Source organism: Gordionus sp. m RMFG-2023, chromosome 1 (assembly GCF_954871325.1).
Source record: "Gordionus sp. m RMFG-2023 chromosome 1, tfGorSpeb1-WG-v2, whole genome shotgun sequence".
Classification (NCBI taxonomy): Eukaryota; Metazoa; Nematomorpha; class Gordioida; order Chordodea; family Parachordodidae; genus Gordionus; species Gordionus sp. m RMFG-2023.
The window spans coordinates 24,996,324-25,023,995 of record NC_088775.1 but is presented as its reverse complement, the minus strand read 5'-3'; the positions used below and the strand labels follow the sequence as shown (position 1 = coordinate 25,023,995).

The 27,672-nt window shown below is 26.0% G+C and overlaps 1 protein-coding gene and 1 long non-coding RNA gene across 2 annotated transcripts in view; one reads left to right on the top strand and one right to left on the bottom strand.

Moving 5' to 3' along the window:
- The window catches only part of LOC135925930 (FHF complex subunit HOOK-interacting protein 1B-like), a 91,480-nt gene that overhangs the window by 28,385 nt on the left and 35,423 nt on the right, over nucleotides 1-27,672 (top strand). The window lies entirely within an intron of this gene.
- LOC135931093 (uncharacterized) lies at nucleotides 346-8,935 on the bottom strand. Its single transcript, XR_010572935.1, has 2 exons — nucleotides 8,073-8,935; nucleotides 346-1,430 (listed from the first exon to the last, which is right to left on the bottom strand). It is a non-coding gene; the product is annotated as an uncharacterized LOC135931093 (long non-coding RNA).

The window sequence follows — 27,672 nt, the reverse complement described above, 5'->3', positions numbered from 1 at the left end:
GTTTGCCCTTGTTGAGATATCGGGTAATCACATCTAATCTACTTCTACCTAAAATAATCTATTTACATATCTACATTTATCTCCTCTAAACTAATTCTGCCTTTAATAAATGGCGTAAATTATACTAAATCTTAAATTTTATAATACGTAGCAAAATATAATAAATTATATAAATATATCACATTCTATCACCCCTCTCCCCTTAATGAAGCCTAGACCCATATTTTCATTGAAAAATTTACTTGTACTCATCCTTTAGCTATTGATCCTCATCTTCTTTTCAGCCATGTCTATACTAAATTTATATCTAAAAATCCTATTCTAAAATATATATCAAAACCTATCTTTTAAAAAAATTATCATTGTGTATTTATTTCCTCATGTACTCTTTGACACTAAGTCTTTAAAAAAAACAGCTGAAATATATAAATCTCTTTTCATACATACGTTGTTGAGAAATCAATGACCTAATCATAAAAGTTTTCATACTTACGTTTATGAACAACCTCTTAATTCTAATCACTATGGCTTTCACCCCACGTCTTTGAATAACTTATGAACTCTAATCATTATAATTTTTCGCACAACCGTTGTTGAAAACTGATATGTATATTTCTAACGCATGTTTTTCTTTCTGTTATTATTAGAATAATGTTGCATAATTGATCTCAAATCTTATTTATGATTCAAAAAAAATAAATATCCGATCTCAAATTGAGCTCGATTGCGGCATAAATTTTCTAATGACGAAAAGCCGATTCTCTCTATGAAGATTTTTTGGTTAATCTACAACCTAATATACTAATTCACATTAATCCTTGAGGCTGTTTTATCTCTCGCAGCCCTTAAAATAAAAGTTAAACGTAAATCTTCAATAAGAATTTAATCAACTATTTCCTAACAATAAAGTTATATTCTAATCTTATTCACCGAATTTTTTAATTATTATATCTCAGCAACCTATTAGTTAAATATTAACTTTCGCAATTTATGTTTCTATTTCTTTGTCAAAGTTATTTCTAGTGATCACTTGATAATAATTCTAAAATCTAAAATATCATAGTCTTTATTAGTTTCAAAATTCCATTGGTTTTTAGTTTACCAGTAACTTCTAAATATAAAATTCCTAATTATCACCTTTAAATAACTAAACACAATTATCTCTATCTACTATGAATGTTACCTTTGTCTTTAATTTTAGATTTTATATCCTACATAAACATAATCTTAACAACATAATATTTCCTTTTCATCTTTATTTATATATTTTTCTTACGTTCTTCTGGAATTTTTTTTTTTTGTATTAGAATACAGTTTGACACCTCTCCTTGTTGTTTCACCGGTCCCACACTGAAGGTTGTAAAGGGCCGGTCTCCTCCGCTCTTCGGCACCATTGTCACAACGACATGGTTGTCATTGTGGATCAAAACCTAAATATAAAAATAGAAAACAAATATATATATATAAAAGGAAATTAATAATAATTAGGAATTACGAAATCCTAAAATCAACTTTAATTCTTTATTCAAAATTATAATAGTAAACATCATAAAAAAAATAAAATAAAATAAAATTAAAAAATTAAAAGTAAATTTTAGTTAAAATAATAATTCCTTTTCGCATCATAATTTCTCCATTATATATCCTTTTTCTTTAATCAACATTTACATAGTCTCCCTAGCGAAGAATAACAAGTTCTACATCCTACTTGTTAAAACTGTTAAAGTATGAAAAAATCTACAAATCTCACGCGTTTTTTTCTCATTTACATAGACGGGGATATTTTAATAAAACATTATTTTTGTTTACGATTTGCATAATGCATTTTTTTGTAAAGTAAAACTGCAACACATGTTAAATTTAAATTTCGGTGAAGATGTACCATAGGAAAGTGACAATAGTCATAATCGTCATTTTTGAACTTTTTTGAATTTTTTTTTGACAAATGGGTTAAAATATATTTTGTAAACATTTTAAATTTCAGTGAAGATGTACCATAGGAAACAATTGTCATAATTAGGCCTACAAAAAAATGAATCAAATCGAATAATACTATTATTCGAATTTTCGAATCCAATAATTGCGCTATTCGTATTCGTACGAATAATAAAATCATTATTCGTTTGATTCGTTGAATATTCGATTCGATTCGAAAATTTTTCTAAAGCTTATAAAATATTTTGCAAAGAAAATTTTACAGATATTTAAAGATGACACTTTTAAGGATTCTCTAAACTAATTGTCATTACAATATAAAAATTTATAGAAAATAAACGAAATAAAACCCAATGATTTCATATAACGTTAACCAAACAAATTGACCAAAATATCCGATTTTTAGAATTAGAATTGCTTATAAAAAAATATTTAGTGAAGGTGATTATGACAAAATAAAATTTTTAAAATTATAATCTATTTAAAATATCTACATTTTAAATATTTGCATATAAAATATAACAAAATTTTAGAAAGTATTTCATTATAGATTTTATTTATTAAAAATACTTTAGTAGCATAAATTTCCTTTATTTAATCATGTATTTATTTTTATTATTAATATCATTTTATAAGATAGAGGTGAAGGTGATTATGACAAAATAGAATTTTTAAAATTATAATCTATTTAAAATATCTACATTTTAAATATTTGCATATAAAATATAACAAAATTTTAGAAAGTATTTCATTATAGATTTTATTTAATATATAAAAATACTTTAGTAGCATAAATTTCCTTTATTTAATTATTAATATAATTTTTAGAGGTGATTATGACAATGGGTAACAGATTAAATCATGGGGAAATTTTCATATATTATTTTTTTTTTATTTATTTTTTTTTAATATTTTTTTTTTATTTATTTTTTTTAAAATATATTTTTTTATTTATTATTATTTTTAAATTTAAAAAAAATCTTAAGTATATTTAAGAATTTAGAAAAAAAGAGTATATTTAAGAATTTAGAAAAAAAGAGTATATTTAAGAATTTAGAAAAAAAGAGTATATTTAGGAATTTAGAAAAAAAGAGTATATTATAAGAATTTAGAAAAAAAGAGTATATTTAAGAATTTAGAAAAAAAGAGTATATTTAAGAATTTAGAAAAAAAGAGTATATTTAAGAATTTAGAAAGAACGAGTATATTTAAGAATTTAGAAAAAAAGAGTATATTTAAGAATTTAGAAAAAAAAGAAGTATATTTAAGAATTTAATAAAAATAGGTATACTAAATAATTAATCAATTTATTTGAATAAATATAACATATATACAATGATAATATAGATATATATATTTTTAAGGAAAAACAAAAATAGTTCTATGTTATCCATAAAGAGGTAAAATGTTAAATTTAAAAAACTTTGATATTGTATCAAAAAATTTCCTTCAAAATCCACACGATATTTATTTATCAAAAAATTCCCGTTAAAATCCACACGATATTTATTTATCAAAAAATTTCCTTCAAAATCCACACGATATTTATTTATCAAAAAAATATCTAAAAATACGCCAAATTTCTACCAAAATCCAGACAATCTAAAAAAAATAAATAAAAAATTTAAAAAAAAAAAAATATTAAAAAAAAAAAATAAAAAAAAAATAATATAAGAAAAATTTCCCCATGATTTAATCTGTTACCGGTTACTAAATGGGAAAAGGATTTTCCTAATCAAATAATAAGAACTAGTCAAAAAATTTTAGTTATTTATTTGTCAGGAGCTCGAGAATATGGGAAAGAGGCACACTCTATAAAAATGTTTTGACTTGTTCAATAACATCAAAAATGATTAAAGAGAAACAATCAAAATAAAATAATTATATTTTACTTTGAAGCTTTTCCTTTTCTTCCATTAAACTTTTTCAGCAAATATTTGTTATGATTTGATATTTGATAATAGGAAATAAAATAAAACGAAATGATATCCACTTAATTACTTCTTTTTATTTTACTTGCAATAAAAAATTTGCGAATAATTAGGAATATTTATATATAAATAATTTCGAATAAACAAATAATTTTCCTCATTATTCATATTCGATTCGAAATTTCGAATCGAATAATTGTGTTATTCGTATTCGTAAAATACGAATCGAATATCAAATAACAAATATTTCGTTTTAGGCCTAGTCATAATCGTCATTTTTGAACTTTTTTCAATTTTTTTAAGGCAAAGTAAAAATATATTTTGTAAATATGTTAAATTAAAATTCCATTGAAGATGTACCTTAGGAGAGTGACAATTGTCATAATCGTCATTTTTGAACTTTTTTGAATTTTTTTTAGACAAATGGGTAAAAATATATTTTGTAAACATGTTAAATTTAAATTTCGGTGAAGATGTACCATAGGAAAGTGACAATTGTCATAATTGTCATTTTTGAACTTTTTTCAATTTTTTTAAGGCAAATGGGCAAAAATATATTTTGTAAACATGTTAAATTAAAATTTCATTGAAGATGTACCTTGAAAGTGACAATTGTCATAATCGTCATTTTTGAATTTTTTTAGACAAATGGGTAATAATATATTTTGTAAACATGTTAAATTTCATTGAAGATCCTTAGGAAAGTGACAATTGTCATAATCGTCATTTTTGAACTTTTTTGAATTTTTTTTAGACAAATGGGTAAAAATATATTTTGTAAACATGTTAAATTTAAATTTCAGTGAAGATGTACCATAGGAAAGTGATAATTGTCATAATCGTCATTTTTGAACTATTTCGATTTTTTAAGGCAAATGGGTAAAATTTTGTAAACATGTTAAATCAAAATTTCATTAAGGGTGTACCATAGGAAAGTGACAATTGTAATAATCGTCATTTTAAACTTTTTTGAATTTTTTTAAGGCAAATGGGTAAAAATAAATTTTGTAAACATGTTAAATCAATTTTTCAGTGATAAAAAAACCTTGAAAAAATAAAAATAGCCATGTTGATAATTTATTTGGAATATTTTGAAGAAAATGGTTGAAATATAAATTATAAACTAATTAATTAAAATTTCAATAAAAGCCATAGAAAAGTGATAAAAGTCATAATTATTTTTAAACTCTATTTAATCAAATAGTAAAAATCTTATTATTTTTACTCATTTGCCATAAAAAAATTGAAAAAAGGACGATTATGACAATTGTCACTTTCCTATTGTATATCTTCACTGAAATTTAAATTTAACATGTTTACAAAATATATTTTTACCCATTTGTCTAAAAAAAATTCAAAAAAGTTGAAAAATGACGATTATGAAAATTGTCACTTTCCTATGGTACATCTTCACTGAAATTTAAATTTAACATGTTTACATAATATATTTTTACCCATTTGTCTAAAAAAGTTCAAAAATGATGATTATGACAATTGTCACTTTCCTATGGTACATCTTCACTGAAATTATAATTTAACATGTTTGCAAAATATATTTTTACATATTTGCCTTAAAAAATAAACTTCAAGTCTGAGTCGAAAAAAACGACCAAACTTCAAGTCTGAGTCGTAAAAACGACCCAAACTGCAAGTCTGAGTCGAAAAAAACGACCATTTTGGGTCGAGGTCGTTTTTTCGGCTTGAACTCGGGTCTAGGTCGAAAAAAGACCTGAACTTTGGGTCGGGGTCGCGACTCGCGGCGTTTTAACAACACTATTTGAATTAACCGTCTGTCGAAAATCACCACAAATTCTCAAGGATCCATCTTTTTTTTAGTGCAGGCACGATCGGCGATACCTATCAAATTAATACCATTGTTTACAATTATATATAATTTTATTCTTATAATTAATGGGTAATTTACATATACCTAGAATAATCTTTAATATTATATGATTTTAAAATAATATCCGTTTTTGTTACTGGTATTTTTAAACGGTAAATTGTCGATCCTGGTGTCAATTAAAAAATTAATATATATTTTATCTATCAATAATTTCATTTCAAATTTTTTCCGCGACTCCTCTGATGAATCTTTATTCTCGCTTCTTTTCCTGGACATCTATCGTTCGAATATATTCTTTCTTACCACGATTCTTCCTGCATACTTTCTGTAGATGTCCATTTATTCCACAAAATTTTGGAACTTTGATTTTATATGGTTTTCTAATTCACAATATTAACAAATAATGGTTTACACTTGTCATACTGCGCCCTTATAACTGTTTTTACATTTAATTCTTTCCTGCAGATAATTTTGCATGCGAAATCATTTCCGTTGTCTCCATTGAGGTAGCAATTTGTACAGCCCTTTCCCATGTCAAGTCTGGAGTGTTGATTAGCTTCATCAATATTTTTTCATTCGTAATTCCCGACACTAATTTATCCGGCAATACTGTATTATACATATCTTTAAAATCACACGTATTTGCTTTTATTTTATTTATATATTCTGTAATCGTTTCTCCTTTTTCTTGTTCCGTTTTAAAAAAATGATATCTCTAGCATAAAATTCGTTTTCCTAGAGTAATAATTTGTTAAAAGTTTAATTATATCATCTAGTGTTGCGTAATCGGCTAAAAACTACACCTAAGCCTAATAAGGCTAGGCCTAAAAATCGGCTAAGTATAAAAATTGGCTAATATAAATTAGTTAAAAATTCTGCATCGATGCCTATCATTAATTATTATTTATTTATTATAGTAAAACAATTTATTTTATTTATATTTAATGTAAATATATTTTTTTTTTTATATTAAACTGTATTTTATTTTTTGATTTTCATTAAAATTACAGAGGATTAAAAAATATATATTAAAATGGATATATTAAAAATTAAATATAAAAAAAAAGAAATATATAATATATATATGATCTATGAAGACATTAAAAAAGACTATAAAAAAAATATATGGGTTTTAAAAAGGGGGGGGGGTATATATCATCCAAGAGAAGAGTGAATACTTAAAAAATTAGACCGGCAAATTTCTAGGGAAATCTGCTGGCGAAGGTAAAATCCTTCATTGGGGTCCCCTGAGATCTGTCTCATTTTTTTTCCTATAATTTTAATGAAATTGAGGGCCTCGTTTCCAAACATGCCTAGGGTATTGGTAACGATAGGAATGAACATAGTGTTGGCGAGGCAAGCGTATTTATTTTTTTTAAGGATTTCTGCCTTTTCGATAGCAGAAAATGAGAGGTTAGACTTGGCAGCAAAATCAACGCAAGTGTAATCCCATGTTAGCGGAAGACCATTAGACCAGGGTATGAGAGAAATACCATCCGGGCATATGGCGTATTCGTTTGAAAGACCCACTGGTTCGATGGTAGATGGGATATTAACTTTTTTGAGGGCGGCTAGTAAAATGTTATTGATAGATTTATGACGAGGTTGTCGTCCACGGGAGAACTTGCAGTGCAAGGGATGGTAAGCCTTCGATTCAATGGGCTGACCACAATCGATGCAGATGGAGGGAACTACGACATTACAGCCGAGGCGGAGGGCTATAGATATACGTAGCTGTTCGCCAGTCATGAGGAGACCAAGATTGGCGCTGGGGATGGCTTCCAACCATTCGTAGCCAGAGTTTGCATTTAGTACCAAATTATTGGGATTTTCCTCAAAGGGCCTGTTCGAAATAAGATATTCAACGGAACGGGCGATCAGAGGAGCATCCCAGTCTTTTTGGGTACTGGAAGCGGGACGGCTAAGGGTGGGAGAGCAGTTGTTGTCCCAAGAGGTGAGGGCCTGTGAGAGGTCAGTATCTGAAGGAGTAGATCCATTGTCGATAATAGATTGAGCAGCAAGACGAGATGAGATGAAGGCTGAGAGGGAAAGTTGTAAGAGGGATCGGATACCAATACCACCAGACTTGCATGGAAGAGTGGCCTGGAGCCAAGATTAATTGGAGAATTTAAGGTTTAATATGTTTTCTAGGAGATCCTTAATTTGGGTTTCGTGGGAAACTAGCAAATGGCTGCATTTGAAGATCGGTGAGGATCTCAGGGCATAGAGGATTTTGGGTATATTAAAATAGTTTTTGATTAAAAAAAAGGATTGATGAGCGGGTGGGTAATTAAAAAGTGAGTTTAAATTAGATAAATTGTCCAGGGATTTGTTTAAAAAAGTTTCGATTGCTTTTTCACCCCCTATCGGTGATCCAAGATGTGTCATCTCTTCTCTGTTGATGGCGAGGAATGTGGTTTCTGAAGGGATGGATGTTGTAGAGTTTAAGAAGCAAATCTCACATTTGGGGAAGTTGAGAGATAGTCCTGTTATATAAGAGAGATTTTCAATGATGGGGGGAATGGACATGACTGTGGAGAGGTTGCCTGAGACTATACCGTCATCGAGGTACCAGGAATTTAGAGTGAGGTTAGATATAGATTGAATATCTAGGATTATCTTGTGTATCCCGATGCAAAAAAGGGCTGGGCCTAAGGGGTCTCCTTGTTGGATTCCCTCCTGAGATTTTATTATGTTGTTATTGTACTTTAAAAAAGTAGGGCTAGAGTAACTGTTGAGAATGTATGTAGAATATTGAGGATATTTGTGGCAAAACAAGGGAACGAAATATTGACGTTTGATTGTATTGAAAGCATTTTTGAAATCAAGTTTTAAAACGACAGTCAGGAATATTATTTGAGAGGGTAATGCGAGCAAGATGGGCCGAAATTTCAGATCCTCCAGGTACACCAAACCCTAGCTGGCGACAGGAATGAAGAAAGAGATTCCTTTATTCGTGAGGCAATGATCTTAGAGATAGTCCTTCTGAAGAACGACCCAACAGCAATTGGGCGGATACCTCCATCCTTTTTTTTGAGGGCTATAAGGCGGGCACCAAAGAGAATAGGAATGATAGGTGGTGGGAGGGGCCCATTAAGAATTAAATTTAATAACCTGGTAAGGTTCTGCAAGAGGGTTTTGCATGATATGTTAGGTTTTAAAATGTCTTGGATGAAAATAGCACGAATGCCATCAAGGCCTCCAGAAGAGTCTCTTTTGAAAGCTCTGACAGCTTTGATCGTCTCATCAGAGTTGATTTCAGGGGCTATATGATCGTTTTGGCTTGAGAAGGCAAATTCTGAATCACATGAAGGGTGTTTTAGAAGCAAGGCTTCTAGAGTGGACTCATTGTTTGGAGCTAAGGAATCTTCAGAGGTCATGATCCGAAGGGCTGAATATTAAGGCTGTTTATTTTGTTTGAAACTATTTTAGCCTTATGGGCAATAGGGAGTGGATTGGATTGGTGGGTCTGAGGTGTAGGGGTTGGAATAGAGTCAGGTTTGAAAAGAGATATTGAAGTTTTAATGTGTTTAGATAATTGGATATTTTTATTATCGGGAATTTTAAGGGTGGAAATAGTAAAACTTAGTAAGTTTTTCCAATTTGATAGGTTTGCAGGATTGTTTACTGTTAATAGGATTAACTTGTTAAAGGATTCTGCAAAAGAATTGCGAGCACCACGCGGAATACGGGATATGGTGGAAACATTGGGTACTGATAAAAAATCATTGGCCCATGATTGTAAGTTGGGAGTTTGCTGACTAGGGGGCAAGTTGGTAGCAACAATAGGCAGGGGATGGCTTGCTAAATTTAATAGGCTGAATGGAGGAGGATCTGTAGGTGTTATGCATGGTAACCCTGAACCTAGGCATCTAGAGGATGGAGGGCCATGAACTTGAAACTTTCTAGCTTTGGTAATTTTAGTATATTTATGGCAAGAGGGGCATAAATTATGCATTTGGATTATAGTTTCCAAACTTATAATTGTTGTATTCTTGCTTCACATAGCTATTTAGGCATGTATTATCCATTAATTTTGGAATATATGTAGGAATAGTTATCAAAATTTTGCTTGACAAATATTAGGACAAGGACCACATGAACCATTTGTTTGTATTTTTGAGATTTTTGGTGATGGATTGTTAGATTATATGGGTTTTGTTGTAGATGAGTGCAGAATAATTAATTATTTATTGTACCAGTGAGTGTTTATTTTTATTTCATTGAAAATGTTTTATAGCTCTGAAGATATTGATGTAGGTGGTGGGGGAAAATTAGAGGGTTTTAAAGTTGTAGAAGGGGTCAGAATATTTAAATATGTATAGTGCATGTAAGTGTTGTATTTTTATTTCCTTGATGTGTTGTAAATAGTTTCAATAAGAGTAAGCTTGTTATAAACTATGAAGTTATACGTGCAGGAGGTATATAAATTTCAATCATTTATTTATTGTTTTTAAAAGGATTTCAATTGGAAATATGATAAGAATTTATTTGTATAGCTTTGATTCCATGAACAGCTGTAAGGATGGATGTATTTTTTTATTATTATCAACAAATAAACATGATATGATTTAATATTTTTTATTTATATTGTTATATTTTGAAATGAAAATAAATTTATTTATTTGATGTTTTTTAATAAAAAAAATAATATGCTGCTATTGTAAAAATGAAATATTCTTTTTAATATAATTTATTAGTGATTTTCACAATCTTCTTTGTAAATACATCTTTTATTGAGGAATTATATTGTAAATTTTATTAGATAAAAAAACAATCTTTTAGGTGAAATCTTTTATAATTTTTTTTTATCAATTTTTTTATTAAATGAGGTGTTTTTTTTAAATAATTTTAAAAAATATTTATATTAAACTTTTTTGATGTTATTTTATATAATCTTTTTAAGGATAATATTTTAATGTGACAATTGTCATAATCGTTATTTTTAAAGTTTTTGATTTTTTTTGACGAAAACAGATTAAAATAAGTATTGATAACATATTTAAATAAAATTTAGTGAAGATGTACCATAGAAAAGTGACAAACAATTGTCATAATCGTTATTTTTAAAGTATTTTGACTAAAATAGATTAAAATAAGTATTGATAACATGTTTAAATAATAATTTAGTGAAGATGTACCATGTGACAATTGTCATAATTGTTATTTTCAAAGTTTTTTTAATTTTTTTGACGAAAATATGTTAAAATAAGTATTGATAACATGTTTAAATAAAATTTAGTGAAGATTTACCATAGAAAAGTGACAATTGTCATAATCGTAGATTTTAAAGTTTTTTGAATTTTTTTGACGAAAATATGTTAAAATAAGTACTGATAACATGTTAAAATAAAATTTAGTGAAGATGTACCATAGAAAAGTGACAATTGTCATAATAGTAGTTTTTAAATTTTTTTGACATACAGTATTAATATGATTTGTTGTAACACATTTTCATAATGTGAAAAAATATTCTTATATAGTTAAATAACTTTCCATAATTATTGTAAAAAACATTTTGATAAAATTTTTTTTTAAAGTTTTTAAACTTTAATGAAGACTAACATCAAAGTTATGAATCAAATAGTTTTTTTTGGACACAAGTTTAAGTGGAAAAATGAGAATTCAAAAAAATTTTTAATAATAAAGTTCTTATACTTTAATGAAGACTAACGTCAAAGTTATGAATCGAATATAGTTTTTTTATGTTTTGGACATAAGTTTATAAGTGGAAAAATAAGAATTTTAAAAGATATTATAAAAGAAATTTTCTAAGATTTTTACAATATCTTTTTAAATTTAAAGAATTATTCCAATATTTTAATTTTACTTTTAGCTATCCAAAGAATGGAAATCAGGATAAGAAATTTGAATAATTTCTTAAATAAACATGAGTGAAAACTCGAATTATGGGTTTTCAGATAATTCTTATTTGTTTAGAATTTTTTATGACCAATTCGAAACACCAAAATAAAAAAAAACATTTATTATTTATTTATTCTTTGTAAATAAAATATTGCACAATATAAATCAATTACAAATTCAATAATTTAAAGGAATGCATCGAATTCCCTCTTAAATAAACTTTATGGTGTGAGAATAAAAATTTGAAAAATTATATGTAAAATAATTGCCTAAAATACTCGTAACAATTGAAATAACTTCATTTCGGTTATTGGGTTTAGGAGAATTTGATCTATATTGATTTTTAATTACTCCGAAAAAATTTTCTATCGGATTTAATTGCGGCGAATAGGGTGCCAAAAATATGATATTTGGATAATTCTCACTAATTATCCTCGCTCGATGTATAGGAGCATTATCCATTATAAGTAATGAATTTGATGGTAAAAGTGCGAATAATTCATCCAGGTATGCCTTGAATTTTATCGCAGTAAAAGCCCCATCTATTATTGTCAATTTTTTCAATCCACTTATTCCTATTGTGCTTAGGACTGATATATTTTTCCCCTTGGAGGGAGGTAATTTAACAGATGGCCGTTTCCCTAAAGGTGCCCACCCATAATGAGAAATAATATGGGTATTAAACCCTGTCTCGTCCAAGAAGTATGCATTTCCAAAAGAAATATTTATCATCTTGTCACAATATTCCTTTCGAATTTGAATTACATCTGGAGAGTTTCTCCTATCGGGTTCTTTCCCAACCCTTTTCCGACTCCAGCCCATTAATTTAATGCATTTGGATATAGCTGACTCGCTCAACCTTAGATGTGGCCGGTAAATGTTCTATAATATTTTTGATTGTATAGCCGTTATTATTACCAAACAATTCAGCTATATGCGATTGAAGTTCTGTAGTGTCTTTCTTCTTCCGCCCTCGTTGTTTTATTATATAATCAGATAAAAGGTCGTCGTAATATTCAGGAAAAGTTTCCCGTTTGAAACGATAAACCGAACCAGTGGATAAATTTAGATCATGGGCAATTGTCTTTGCATTGGGCTGATCATCAATTGGTTTGCTCAGCCATATTTTAGCCAATTCCATTTTTTCATCGCTCCAATTACCATTTTTTTTCTTCAAATGAATAAGATCAAAATTTGGTTGCTCTTGAATATTCGAATAACATCAATTTGTAATGTCAGTTAGGCATCTAAGGGAATTTGATGGGATAGGTGAATAACTTTGGTATCTATTTGTTATTTCAGATAACCCCCCGAGAGAATTAAAAGTTTCATTAGGTGTATCTAGAATTTTATATATAAGGTTAGTAAATAATAGAATATTATATTAACAAACCTGAAACTGGAGATAGATTCAAAATACTAGCGATAGTAAAATTTGACATTTCAAAAAATGGAAATATAGTTTTTAATTATAAATTATAAAATATAGAAGTTTAAAATTAAAATTGTCGCAAATTTAAGAAAGAATTTTTATAGGTTTTAATTTAAGTTAATTACCGGAAGTTTTTAAAAATATAATGTGTTTCTTAAAATTTTCTTTCAAGTTTTTAAAATTTTTTTAAAAAAGGATGTATTTTTCTCAACAAGTTTTTACAATAATTACGGAAAGTTAAATTGAAGTGTCGGGGCTTCCGTTATGGGTAGAATGGTTGGTGGCACATCTCGATGATTTTTGGTATGCGTCATTTTAGGAAATTTTATATTTTATTTAATTTTAAAACCAAAAAAAAATAAGAATTATCTGAAAACCCTAAATTCGAATTTTCTTTCACTTATGTTTATTAAGAAATTATCAAATTTCTTATCCTGATTTCCATTCTTTAGATAACTAAAAGTAACATTAATATATTGTAATAATACTTTAAATATGCATTTTAAAAAAAAATTATTTTAAAAATCTTCGAAAATTTTTATTCTCATTTTCCCACTTAAACTTGGGTCCAAAACATAAAAAAATTATATTCGATATATAACTTTTACGTAAATATTCATTAAAGTTTAAAAACTCTTATTATTAAAAAAATTTTAAAAAAATTTTATCAAAATATTTTTACAATAATTATTGAAAGTTATATAATTATATAAGAATGTTTTTTCACAATATGAAAATGTGTTACAACAAATCATATTAATACTTTAAATAGGCTAAAATAAGTATTGATAACATGTTTAAATAAAATTTAGTGAAGATGTACCGTAGAAAAGTGACAATTGTCATAATCGTTATTTTTAAAGTTTTTTGAATTTTATTGACGAAAATATTTTAAAATAAGTATTGATAACATGTTTAAATAAAAATTTTGTGAAGAAGTACTCTAGATAAGGGACAATTGTCATAATCGTTATTTTTAAGTTTTTCGATGCAAATGGCTTAAAATTAGTGCTATAATTAATTTTATAGGTTAAGAAATTAAAATACAAATATTTATTTTTTTTAAGCTAAAGATAATTTGATTGATAAATAATCAATTATTAACTCGACCTTTTTTTTTATATTTTTTCATAAAATTTGATGTAAATATTAATAATTTATCAAATATTTTTAAATGTGGTTTTTGTAAATAATTAATTTATGAGATAGCAGTAGAGGTGTTATTTGCATGACCCTAATGTTTATAATATAAAAATTTCGTCCCGGCTCCTTTTTTCAAAAAAAAGTTAGGCCTGGCCAGGATTTTTAGTCCGTACTTTATATATTCAGGGCCGGCCCATCCTGGATTTTTTTAATGTTGTTTTATGTTAAATATGTTATCAATACTTATTTTAGCCTATTTACGTCAAAAAAACTTTAAAAACTACGATTATGACAATTGTCATTTATCTATGGTACATCTTCACTAAATTTTATTTAAACATGTTATCAATACTTATTTTAATATATTTTCGTCAAAAAAAATAACTATTATGACAATTGTCACTCTTCTACGGTACATCTTCACTAAATTTAATTTAAACACGTTATCTACTTATTTAAACATATTTTCGTCAAAAAACTTTAAAAATAACGATTATGACAATTGTCACTTTTCTATGGTACATCTTCACTTAAACATGTTATCAATACTTATTTTAATCTATTTTCGTCAAAAAAATTCAAAAAACTAAAAATAACGACTATGACAATTGTCACTTTTCTACGGTACATCTTCACTAAATTTTTATTTAAACATGTTATCAATACTTATTATAATCTATTTTCGTCAAAAAAAATCAAAAAACTTTAAAATAACGATTATGACAATCGTCACTTTTCTACGGTACATCTTCACTAAATTAAATTTAAACATGTTATCAATACTTATTTTAATCTGTTTTCGTCAAAAAAAATCAAAAAACTAACGATTATGACAATTGTCAATTTAAAATATTATCCTTAAAAAGATCATATAAAATAACATCAAAAAAGTTTAATATAAATATTTTTTAAAATTATTTTAAAAAAAAATTATAAAAGATTTCACCTAAAAGATTGTTTTTTTTATCTAATAAAATTTACAATATAATTCCTCAATAAAAGATGTATTTACAAAGAAGATTGTGAAAATCACTAATAAATTATTAAAAAGAGGTAACAGATTAAATCATGGGGAAATTTTCATATATTATTTTTTTTTTATTTATTTTTTATAGATTGTCTTGATTTTGGTAGAAATTTTTGAATTTGTCCCATGATTTAATCTATTACCTAAAAAGAATATTACATTTTTACAATAGCAGCATATTATTTTTTTTATTAAAAAAACATCAAATAAATAAATTTATTTTCATTTCAAAATATAACAATATAAATAAATAAATAATAATTAGAATTTTTAACTAATTTATTTTAGCCAATTTTTAGGCTTAGCCGATTTATTCACCTAAAATCTCGGCTAAGCCGTTTTATAGTCGGCTAAAATTAACCGATTACGCAATACTTTTATCATCATATGATATTTTATCTAATGTCGACAAACACAAAGTAAATAATTTCGAATAAACCTCAAGTCCAATATTTGCTAATAAAAATGATTTTTTGTCTTCTATTTTGGCGATTTTAAAAATGAATTCCATCTTTGATAAATAAACTTCCATCTCGCATTATATTAAATTTTTCCATTTTAGATGGCGCCAATGACATATTTGACTATTATTGAACAATTTATTATATTTTAACTGTCTTAATATATTTTGTACACCTGTTTATATATCTTTTACAAATCAATCTAAATACATCAATTAATCATCATACACAATTAACAATATATTTGAATACAATTAATCATATTATTAATTGCCTTTGAGGTTAATTGACTCTATTACAAAAAAATTTTCAACTTCAACAACAAGCATAACATAACTATTTCATCAGAAGCAATCTCCTCCGACATAATTAGGCTAGCTAACAATAATTTATTGTAGAGATGTTAGAGATCTGCAAAGTTAGGCCCGGCCCGGCCCAAACGGGCTTCGGGCCGGGCTCGGGCCTAATTATATTTAAAATAATCGGGTTTGGGCGGGGCCGGGCCTAATATTTTTATAAAAAAATCGGGCTGAGTCGGGTCGGACCTTGGAAATTTTTATAAATATATCTATATTTATAAATTTTATATTGAATTTTTTATCTAAAATAAAATTTTTGATTTTATTTATTGAAACTAAACGCCATATAACATGTCTTTTATTTTGATTAATCATAAAAAATTAATTTCTATATTTAAATAAATTCGAGCCAGCCGGTTAATTTTTCTAAAAAATTTTCGGGTTCGGGCCGGGCTGCAAAATCATTTTAAAAAAAATTTCTGGCCGGGACGGGCTTGAAAAATTAGGCCCGATGCAGATCACTAAGATGTATCGTATCAGGTCAATTCAGCCAAACTTTTATCGCGAAACACTTTTTCGCGAAACTTTTATCGCGAATGTCGTTTATCGCGAATGTCGTTTATCGCGAAAAGTTTTTATAGCGAAGGTAAAATCGCGAAACCAATTCTGCGAATTTATCTCCGCGAAACATTTATAGCGAAAACAATTTCGCGAAGTCATTGTAGCGAATATATTTCCGCGAAACCTTAACCGCGAATTTATTAGAGAGAAACATTTATTTTACGCGAACACTTTACAGCGAATTTTTTATCGCAAATATGTTTGCGCGAAGTCAATATCACGAGCGCATTACCGCGAAACAATAAATATATTGCGCATGCATTTATTTAAAAGAAAAAAAACAACATATTATTTATTATTAAAAAATAATATTATGTAATATTATTTTTGTTACAATATATTAGTGATTTTCACGCCCAAGATTTTTTGTAAAAAATATTTATTGAAGTTCAAAAAAATTTATAAAAATTTTAAATCTTCTTTGTAAATATATCTTTTTTAAGGAATTCTTTTGTGAAATTTATTATAAATGTACAATTTTTAGGTGAAATCTTTTATAGTTTTTTTTATCATTTTTGTAAAATTATCTATTTTTTAAGTATATTAAAAGAGGTGGCTAAATATTTTTTTTTAAATATTTATATTTAACTTATTTATGTTATTTTATGATCTTTTTGAGGATAATATTTTAATGTGACAATTGTCATATTCGTTATTTTTAAGATTTTTGAAATTTTTTGACTCAAAAGGGTAAAAATATCATTTAGATTGTAAACATGCTAAATTAAAATTTCATGAAGATCTACCATTGAAAAGTGACAATTGTCATATAGTTATTTTTAAAGTTTTTTTATTTTTTTTGACCAAAATGCGTTAAAATAAGTATTGCTAGTATGTTTAAATATAACACAGTGAAGATGTACCCTAGATAAGTGACAATTATCATAATCATTATTTTTAAACTTTTTTAATTTTTTTTAACGTAAATGGGTAAAAATATAGATTGTAAACATGTTAAATTAGAATTTCATGAAGATGTACCATAAAAAAGTAACAATTGTCATAATCGTTATTTTATAACTTTTTAAAATTATTTTGACGTAAATGGGCAAAAATAAGTATTGCTAACATGTTAAAATTAAAATTCAGTGAAAATGTTTTTTTGATAAGTGACAATTGTCATAATCGTTATTTTTAAAGTTTTTTGAATTTTTTTGACGCAAATGGGTAAAAATATAGATTGTAAACATTTAAATTAAAATTTCATGAAAATGTACCATAGAAAAGTGACAATTGTCATAATCGTTATTTTTAAAGTTCTTTGATGTAAATGGGTTAAAATATAGATTGTAATCCATTTTAACCATAATAAAATCTTAACATTAAATTTATAGGATGTTAATTGTATCATATTACTAAATAATATTCATATGGTTTTTAAGTTCTTTCTATAAAAATCCTACCCTGAATTCAGACTCAGCACTATTTTGTCACGAGTATACAAAATTATTTGCTAACTGTGAATGCAACGTTATACATTTTTATAAAGTAGAATTTAAATTTATTAATTTAAGGAATAAGATTGTGAATCCATATCTTAAAAGTTTAGAATTTAACATAGGTTAATCACTTTGCATATTTTTATCAAATTTTAAGCAGGATAATAGAACAACGATTATGAGAATGAAAATATCGATTTGTTTTTTTGTTTGGACTGAAATTTTATTTTAACATGTTTACAATCTATATTTTTACCCTTTTGTGTCAAAAAATTTCAAAAAACTTTAAAAACAACGATAATGACTATTGTCACTTTTCTAGGGTACATCTTCATTGATATTTTATTTTAACCTGTTAGCATTTTCTATTTTAGCCCATTTGCTTCAAAAAAACTTTAAAAATGATTATGACAATTGTCACTTATCTTGGGTATATCTTCACTGAAGTTTTATTTAAACATGTTATCTATACTTATTTAAGCATATATACGTCAAAAAAGTATAAAAATAATGATTATTACAATTGTCACTTTTCTGTGGTACATCTTCATGAAATTTTATTTTAACAAGTTTACAATCTATATTTTTTCTCATTTGTATCAAAAAACTTTAAAAATAAAGATTATGACAATTGTTACTTATATAGGGTACATCTTCACATCTTCACTGACGTTTTATTAATACATGTTAAGAATATTTATTTAACCGATTTACGTCAAAAAAAATTAAAAAACTTTAAAAATAACGATTATGCTAATTGTCACTTTTATATGGTGCATCTTAATTAAGATTTTAATTTAACATGTTAAAAATACATATTTTACCTTAAAAAAATTTAATATGTTTAAAAATACCTATTATGATAATTGTCATTTTTCCAAGGAACATCTTCAATAACGAATATAAAAATTGTCAGATTAAATTATTATTCTTAAAAAGATCATATACATAAATAAGTTAAATAAAAATATTATTTAGAAAACCAACCTCTTTTAATATACTTGAAAAATAGATAATTTTACAAAAATGATAAAAAAAACTATAGAAGATTTCACCTAAAAGATTGTTTATTATTATAAAATTCACAAAAGAATTCCCCAAAAAAGATTTAAAATTTTTATCAAAATATGTTTAAAACTTCAAAAAATATTTTTTGCTTAAAATTTTGGGCGTGTGAAAATCACTAATAAATTGTTTTATTAAAAAAATATCAAATAAAAGAAATCCATTTTTATATTATCATAACAATCGTTTTCGTATCTCTCCCTAATGTATTTTAAATTTAAGGAGACTATATATAATAGTGATGTTAATTATAATCAAAACACGATCCTTTTCGTATCTCCCTAATGTATTTTAAATTTAAGGAGACTATATAGTGTTACAGAGTTGTTAAAAGATACTTTTTAAATGGATCTAGATACAGATACATCGTCTAAAATAATATCTAGATACAGATATTTTAATAAAAAATCTATCTAGATACAGGTACAGGTACCACATTTTTATATCTAGAAACAGGATCTAGATACTGTATCTAGATCCTTTAACAACTCTGTAGTGTAATGTTAATTTTTTGCTCTCTACGAGAATCGAACTCGAGCCTCCCGTTTCAAAGGCATATGCTTTACTGCATGCACCAACTTGAATATAAACAAATTTAAAATATTAATTATATATATTTAAAGTTTCACGCATGCACCAACTTGTTAAATTTAAAATTAATTATATAGATGTTGAAGGGTAATTATTTAGTTTATGTGTATGGTATTAAATATAATTTATTAATAAATTTTATATAAATATTAAAATTTAAGAGTAAAATTGGTGCAATATATACTGTGAGCATGTTTTAGAAATATCAAAATTTAAAAATGTGATGGAAATCATATTGAATAAAATTTAAAATAGAGGTGCTTTAAAATTTTTGAATTTTAATTATGGGTTATAGATTGGTCTGAAATTTTTTTTGCAGACATAGCCAGGCCTGATCAAAAAACCATGGGTGAAGGGTAATTATTTAGTTTGTGTGTATGGTATTAAATATACTCTATTAATAAATTTTATATAAATATTAAAATTTAGAGTAAAAGAGGTAAAATTGTTGCAATGCATACTGTGAGCATGTATTAGAAATATCAAAATTTAAAAATGTGATGGAAATCATATTGGATAAAATTTAAAATAGAGGTGCTTAAAATTACTATATATCATTAACATATTTTATAAAAATAATGGGAAATTTTAGAATAACCCTAAAATAAATATAAATTTTTAAATATAACCTCATAAGATAGGAAAATTTTGTATATTTACTCATAACTTCATAATTGTAGAATATATGTTATTCACAGGCTTGATAACCGATCTTTTTAAAACGATCGAATCCCGATCACGATCTTTTCAAAAAAAGAGGATCGAAATCCAGGATCGACCTTTTTAAAAAAAAAGATCGCGATCACGATCTTTTTTTCTATTTAAATTTCTGAAGGAAATTTCTGACCGATGCAAAATTAACTAATATATGTTATAAATTTATTGTAATTGAATAATAATATAATATAACCGATGCAAAATTAACTAATATAAAAATAAATTAAATATGGTAGAAATTTATTGTAATTGAATAATAAATATAACAATTATAATATTTTTATTTATAATTAAAATTAGCTTTTAATAATAAAATTTCTTCTAAATTATCATCATTTAAACATCCGCGTCTTTCATTTAGAAAATGTTTAGCTTTACTAAACAAGCGCTCCACAGGAGCGCTTGATGGCAAAGGTGTATTATATTCAATAAATATTTTTTTAAAATTAATATAAGTATTAAAAATATTCATGGAATCATCATTTGAATAAAAAATTTTTTTAACGGAACAAGCATTTTGTACAGTATTTTTCCCCAAAAAAGCATCAATGTCATCCATACATTCATTTGAGGTATCCGCATATGGTTGTTCCTGTATATTTTCCAAATGGGCAACTAATCTTTCTTTTACCATCATATTTTGTGGCAGATTAATATAAGGCCAATTAAGTTTAAATTTAGGGTGAATCATGGCTGCCAAAATGTTACTGTCTTCATACAGTGAAGCAAATCTATATTATGAAATGATAATTAATTTATTATTAAATAAGTGTTCATTTTATTCATATAAATCAAATCAAGTATCTGCAAAACCTAACCCTTTTAAATTTTACAGTCAAGTCTGGCACATCATCTGTATGGTATTTATTTATATTTGGGTCATATCATAAATATTGATTAAATGTAAACTTAATACTTAATATACAAAGAAATTAACATTGTAATTTATTTACAAAGAATATTAATCAAAATATTAGCTTAAAATTTAAATAATATAATAAATTTTTAATGTCTTCAAAGGCCTATTAATATTTTACAAGATATCAGAGGTTTAGTAGAACTGGCCTGTTAAAAATATTTTACTAAATTTGCAAGATCTTTGCAATTTTTTAATATATTTTGCAGATATCTGATAATATAAAATAATTGCATAAAAAAATATTACCTTTTATCAATACGTCTAAGAACACTATCTACAAGGGGCTGACAATACCGCAGGCAGCTAAATTTCGTTAATTTATCTATCAATATCGATAGAACGGGAGTTAGATATCCCTGCTCCATATTATCCTCCCATTCCAAGATTTTTAACGAGATCGCCAAAGGTTCCATAACCTATAAAATTTAAATTTATTTAGAGAATATCATTGTATTACTGTTGCATACTCTTTAACAAAAAAACATTCCTCTTGCCTAAACATTGCAAATCCAATTTGATCACATACTTTTTCTACTTCTGAAAACTTTTCAGAAAGCATCTTATCTATTAATTTCATGTATTGGTAATAAGAATTCCATCTTGTCTTGTTGGGAGCTATTAAATATCTTCCCAATTTCTCCAATAAAATATCCGCCATTTTTGACGACATATTTTGTTTATTAACTAAAGCACATTTTGCAAAAGTGGATTTAGATATTCCTTTATAATTGAGATCACTATCTGCCATCTTTGCATCTGTTGTTGCAATAAGGTTAAGATTATGACAACAACAACGTTGATGTTTTGGTAGGCTGATTAGGAATAATTGGGTCATCAACGGATAATATGTCATCCAAATTTATCAATTCCATATCCTCAATACTATCTTCTTTATTTTCTCCAAAAACTCTAAAAAAAATAAATTTATTTAAATATTTTTTGCTGAATATAAATATTACTTGCCTTGACAAAGTTGGTTCCATTATCAGTCACCATCTTCACCACCTTATTATGAATTTTATAGAACTTGTGGATACCCATGATTTCATTGGCCAAAACATCATACGTTTGCCTCCCAATTATCCTCCTCTGTGCCAAAGCGGCTGACCTTCTCTTGAGGGTTATCGGATCCAGCCAATGTGCAAAAAGTCTAATAAAAGCCCTAATAAAATAAACATTATAAAATTCATATAAATATAATATACCTTCGATGACCACTCCAACAATCAGCAGTGGTGCATACATAAGAAACTTCAGACAAGAGAAAGAAGTAGATATCCTGTTGCCCAGTGTTTGGCGACAAATAATTTTTGTCGCAGGAGAAAAAGTTTAATCATTTTTTCAAATGAAGAATCATCAACCAGAGACAGTGGTTGGAAGGTGTCAATAATAAAATCTATGATAACCTTGTTTGCTGTTTTTTGCGATACAACTGGAATGTTTAGATTGTTAAAATTTAATTTAGATTGTCTGGATTTGCAACCAGAACCACTTTGGTTTTGCAGTGATATATTTTTTTGTGTAGAGAATTCGTTGAGGTGTTTGGTAATCTCATTTTTAAATTCACTCTGCTTTTTCTTTATAAAAGATGAAAATAACTTCTCCTGAATCAAATTTCATTTTTAAAATTTTATATGGAAATTTAAAGTTAAAAAAAACAATGTACAGGCTGAATGTAAAACCTATATAAACAAAAGAATGATAAAGGGTTCAATAAATTTTGTTAAACATATTAAAGTATGTTATTAGTGGTTAAAAGGGGGGTAGGTTATCTCAAAAATTTAGTTTACAATATTGTCTATCATTATTAAAAGTTGCCCAAGATGATATAGGCCAAAGATTTTGATAAAGTATTTTCCTATTATGAATATAATGAGGCTTTTTGGCATTTAAGAACTTAAGGATTGAGTTAAATGATACAAAAAATACTTTCAATTCAAAATATATTAATAAAAAAAGCCCTAAAAATGTTGTCAAGTGGATTATATAATCAAGCTCAAACTGAAAATATAATACTAATTGATTAGATTTAACATATTATAATAAAGAAATAATAGAATAGATATTTATTTTTCTTTTGGTGAAACATTGCTAAGTTTAATACAAATAACATTGAATTGGATGTTTTAATTATAATAAAGAAAGTCAAAATACATTATAAAGACTTAATTATTAGTTATTACACTTACATTTATTATAAATACTCTTCTTTTGAAAATTAAACAAATATAATTTTAATATTAAAAAATAAATGCCTAATTATTATTTATAAATAACAAAACCAAGATTAACTCTTCATCAAATAAATAATTCATTTTTTTTATAAAGAATCTGTATCTAGATTCTATTTCTGTAGGACCTGCTCAACTCAGGAATGTAATAAATTAAATTTAAACATGTTGACATTAAGATTATCAAATAAAAAAAATTTAAAAGAATTACTTGTAAATGTCTCTTTAAGTTCGAGGATGATATTTTGGAAGATGATATTATCTTCTTACAGAGACGGCATTTGGTGCTGATCATATTATAAGTTACTTTCATCCATTTCACATAAAGTAAAATACTTACGTAAAATGGTAAAAGATTCTCATTCTCACTTATATCTGCTGTTACATCAATAGTAGAAGCAATAGAATCTTCTAAATCTATAATGGACATTTACATTTACCTATTAAAATAAATATTAATATATTATTATAAATTTATATTAAATAACTTGTAAGAGCTCTAAATCTCGTAAAATTTAGGAAATGAATAAATATATCTATAAAAATGTTGGAATGGAAGTTGATAAAATATGAAGATAGATATTTTTTTTTAATATTTTAATTTAATTTTCAAAATTTTTATTTTATTTATTGCTTTTTAAGTAAAAAATTAATTTTTAAAAAGATCGGGATCGAATTTTAAACAAAATGATCTCGATTCTCAATTTAAGTCAGAATCATAAATCTCGTAAAATTGACAAATTTGCGATCGAATCCAGGATCGTCGATCTTTTGATTCGATCTTTTAACAACTCTGGTTATTCATAACTTATTATAACATTTTTGATTAAATGTATAACCTTTTTGTTTTAACTATATATAATTTGACTATGATTGAAGTTTACCTCCTATTATTTGTTAACTTAGACATATCTTTTTATTTTTTTCTATTGTAATTTAATAACAATTTCTTAAATTTAATTTTATATTTTGTAAATAAGTAATAAATCATTTGGTTTGTTTAAAATTTAAATTAGGATGAACATATTTTCAGAATGGAACTTTAATATGTATTCATAAATTTCATTTAAATACCAGGAGCTCTCCAGTAGAATCATAGGTAAATCAGATATTTATTTACCCTTCATTTGATGATAATTTTGAAATTAGACGATTTAATTCTTATAAACCCCTTACATCAGACCTATTTTTCTGGATCAAAATAAATTATTTGGGTTTTCCTGGGCTTGAGAAATATTTTTCACCATTAATATGGACTTGGACATAGCTTGAGAAACATTTTTCATAATTATTATAGTCTAAGATTCCTGTAAATTTTTTAATTTTAATTATGGGCTAGAAATTGGCCTGAAAATTTCTTTTGAAGACATGGCAAGGCCTGATCAACCAAGGCCCATGCAACTTTCATATTTTGATTGTATTTTAAAATGCATTGTGACTTTTTATATATTTTATTTCAGTCCTCAACTATCAAAATTATTATGGTCTTTTGCGGGTTTGAGAAAACCAAGTGCGAGGACCTGGCTTGTGAATTTTTTTAATATTAGGCATAGGTGTAATATTTAACACAGAATATTTATATGGCCCTCAGGTAAAATTTAATTTAAATATATTTTTATTCAAAAAAATAGTATTCGCTCTTAGTCTTAATGGGGTTAGCCTTGGTTGGGGTGAGCTGGGTTAAAATAGACTAAAAAATAGATATGGTTTATAGAGATTTATTTATCTCCAGGCTTGGAAAAAAAATTTAAATTACTATCCAGGTTTGAGAAAATTTTTTTATAAAATTATTATGGGTTGGGCTGGGCTTGGAAAATATTTTTATAAATTATATTAGGCTGGGCTTGAGGAAATTTTTTTAAAATTATTATGAGCTTGGACCCTTGAGAATTTTTTTATTATTAATTATAGGTCAGACATTGGCCCAAAACAAATTTTTTTTCAGGCCTGGACTTGACCTGATCAAAAAACCAAGGCCCATGAAAATCTGAATTTTGATTGTATTTTTAAATTCACTATGATTAATTAAATATTTTATTTCAGTTCTTAACTACCAAAATTATTATGATCTTTCATTGGGCTTGGAAGAATTTTTCATAATTAATATGGCTTTGGACTTTGCCTGGCTATTTTTTTAAATATTAAATATTATGTATAAGTAATCAGTAATATTTAACAAATAATATTGGTAATTATCAAGTAAATGCTTTAAATTTATTTTAACTCAAACCATAGCACTTAGTTTTAATGGATTAAACCTGGCCTGAAGGGATGGGGGGGGGAGTAAGAAGAATAAAAATTGGATATTATTTTCAAATAACAGGTAACATGCATAAAAGTAAGAAGAAAATTTTCATTCCCCCTCATTTTTGACGGGCTATCTACTAGTAATAATATAAATAAAAAATATATATCATATAATATGTTTATTTGTTGATAAATAAAATATTAATATTAACATTAAATATAAATAAAATAAATTATTTTAATAAAAATAAAAAAAAAATAATAGGCCGCGTTATATTTCGCGAAATAGTTTTCGCTATATTATCTTCGCGATTTATGTTTCGCGATATTGACTTCGCTATAAAAATTTCGCGCTAATGTATTCGCTTTAAAGGTTTCGCGATAAGAGTTTCGCTATAAAAAATTCGCGATATTTGTTTCGCTATATTGTTTTCGCGGAAAAATATTCGCTAATGTGGATTCGCGATAAAAGTTTTGCTATAAAATTCATTCGCGATAAAGGACATTCGCAATATAAGTTTCGCTGAATTTACATTGAACCGAGATGTATTATTATTATATGCCTTTGGTTTGTGTAATTTATTAATATAATTTATTATGAGATTTAAAAAATAAACTTCTCGTGAGATTCAAAAAATACGGCAAATAAAAATTTAACATTGCTTTAATTTTCATTTCAGAGATTTTTAATTTGTGCTAGTCTTTTTATAAACACATTACAAGTCAGATTGGCAGGTAATCAAATAGAAATTATTAAAACAATTTATTATATATTCCGAATAATTTCGTTTTATTCTAATCTAATAAATAATTATTCATATTCGCATAAAACACATAATTTATTATTCGTATTAGTAATTATTCAATTCGAATTTTTTTCAATAGGCCTAATTGATAGTAATTGCAGAACAAATGAATCGTGCAAGGTATTTGAAATAATCGATTTTATTTCAAATTTATTTGAAAACTATATCAAAAATAAATATAAAAAATTGAAGTCATCAATATAAATATTTCAAAAAGGTTACTATAGCAAACGGCTCGATTTTAAAAAACTGGTAACCCAATATTTTATTTAAGAAATATTACGCTAGTCTGGAGATTTTGCATACATGACAGAAAGGTTTGGGTATCTATTAACGAAATCTCCAGGCTTGCATTATATTGTTTTGGCTATCTTAATTTAAAATAATCGACTAAATCTAGCTGATACCACTTTTTGTAGCCCGATCCGATATCACCGATAAAATTATTATCGGGCCGGTTACCGATCCGATAGCATATCGGATTTTCTATTCTGTAATACTAATCGTTAGCTTAATCTACTCATCTCATATACTTTTTAATAGTATAACATCTTTGATTTAACTATACCATAACATAAGTCATTTAAATATATTATAATGATCAGTTATAGTTTTATATTCATAAATCTAAAAGTATAAAATATTTTTATTTATAAATCACTTATTTATAAAATAACATTAATCTATTTATTAAATAATAAGTAATAAACAATATTATATGTAAAAGAAATATAATTTTTTTAAAATTAAGACGCCATTTTATCGGATCGGAAAATTTTACCATATCTGGCGATAACAAAGGGTGAAATACCGGCCCAATCCGATCCGATAAATCGGTGAATCCCTAAACGATGCTATTGCCTTTATTTTTTTAAATATTTATATTTTAGCTTAAAAATTTTCTCCACTTTATTTAAAAGATAGTAATTTGTGTTTCGTATATATATAATTATATTTTCTTTTTAAAAATCCAAATTTTTTTTGCAACAATTATATTTTTAAATTTTTTCCTTCAGTTTTTTTGATAAATTTTTACCCCCATTACCAGATAAGATGCAGATATAACATTTTAAGAATTCTGCTCTAAATTTACTAGA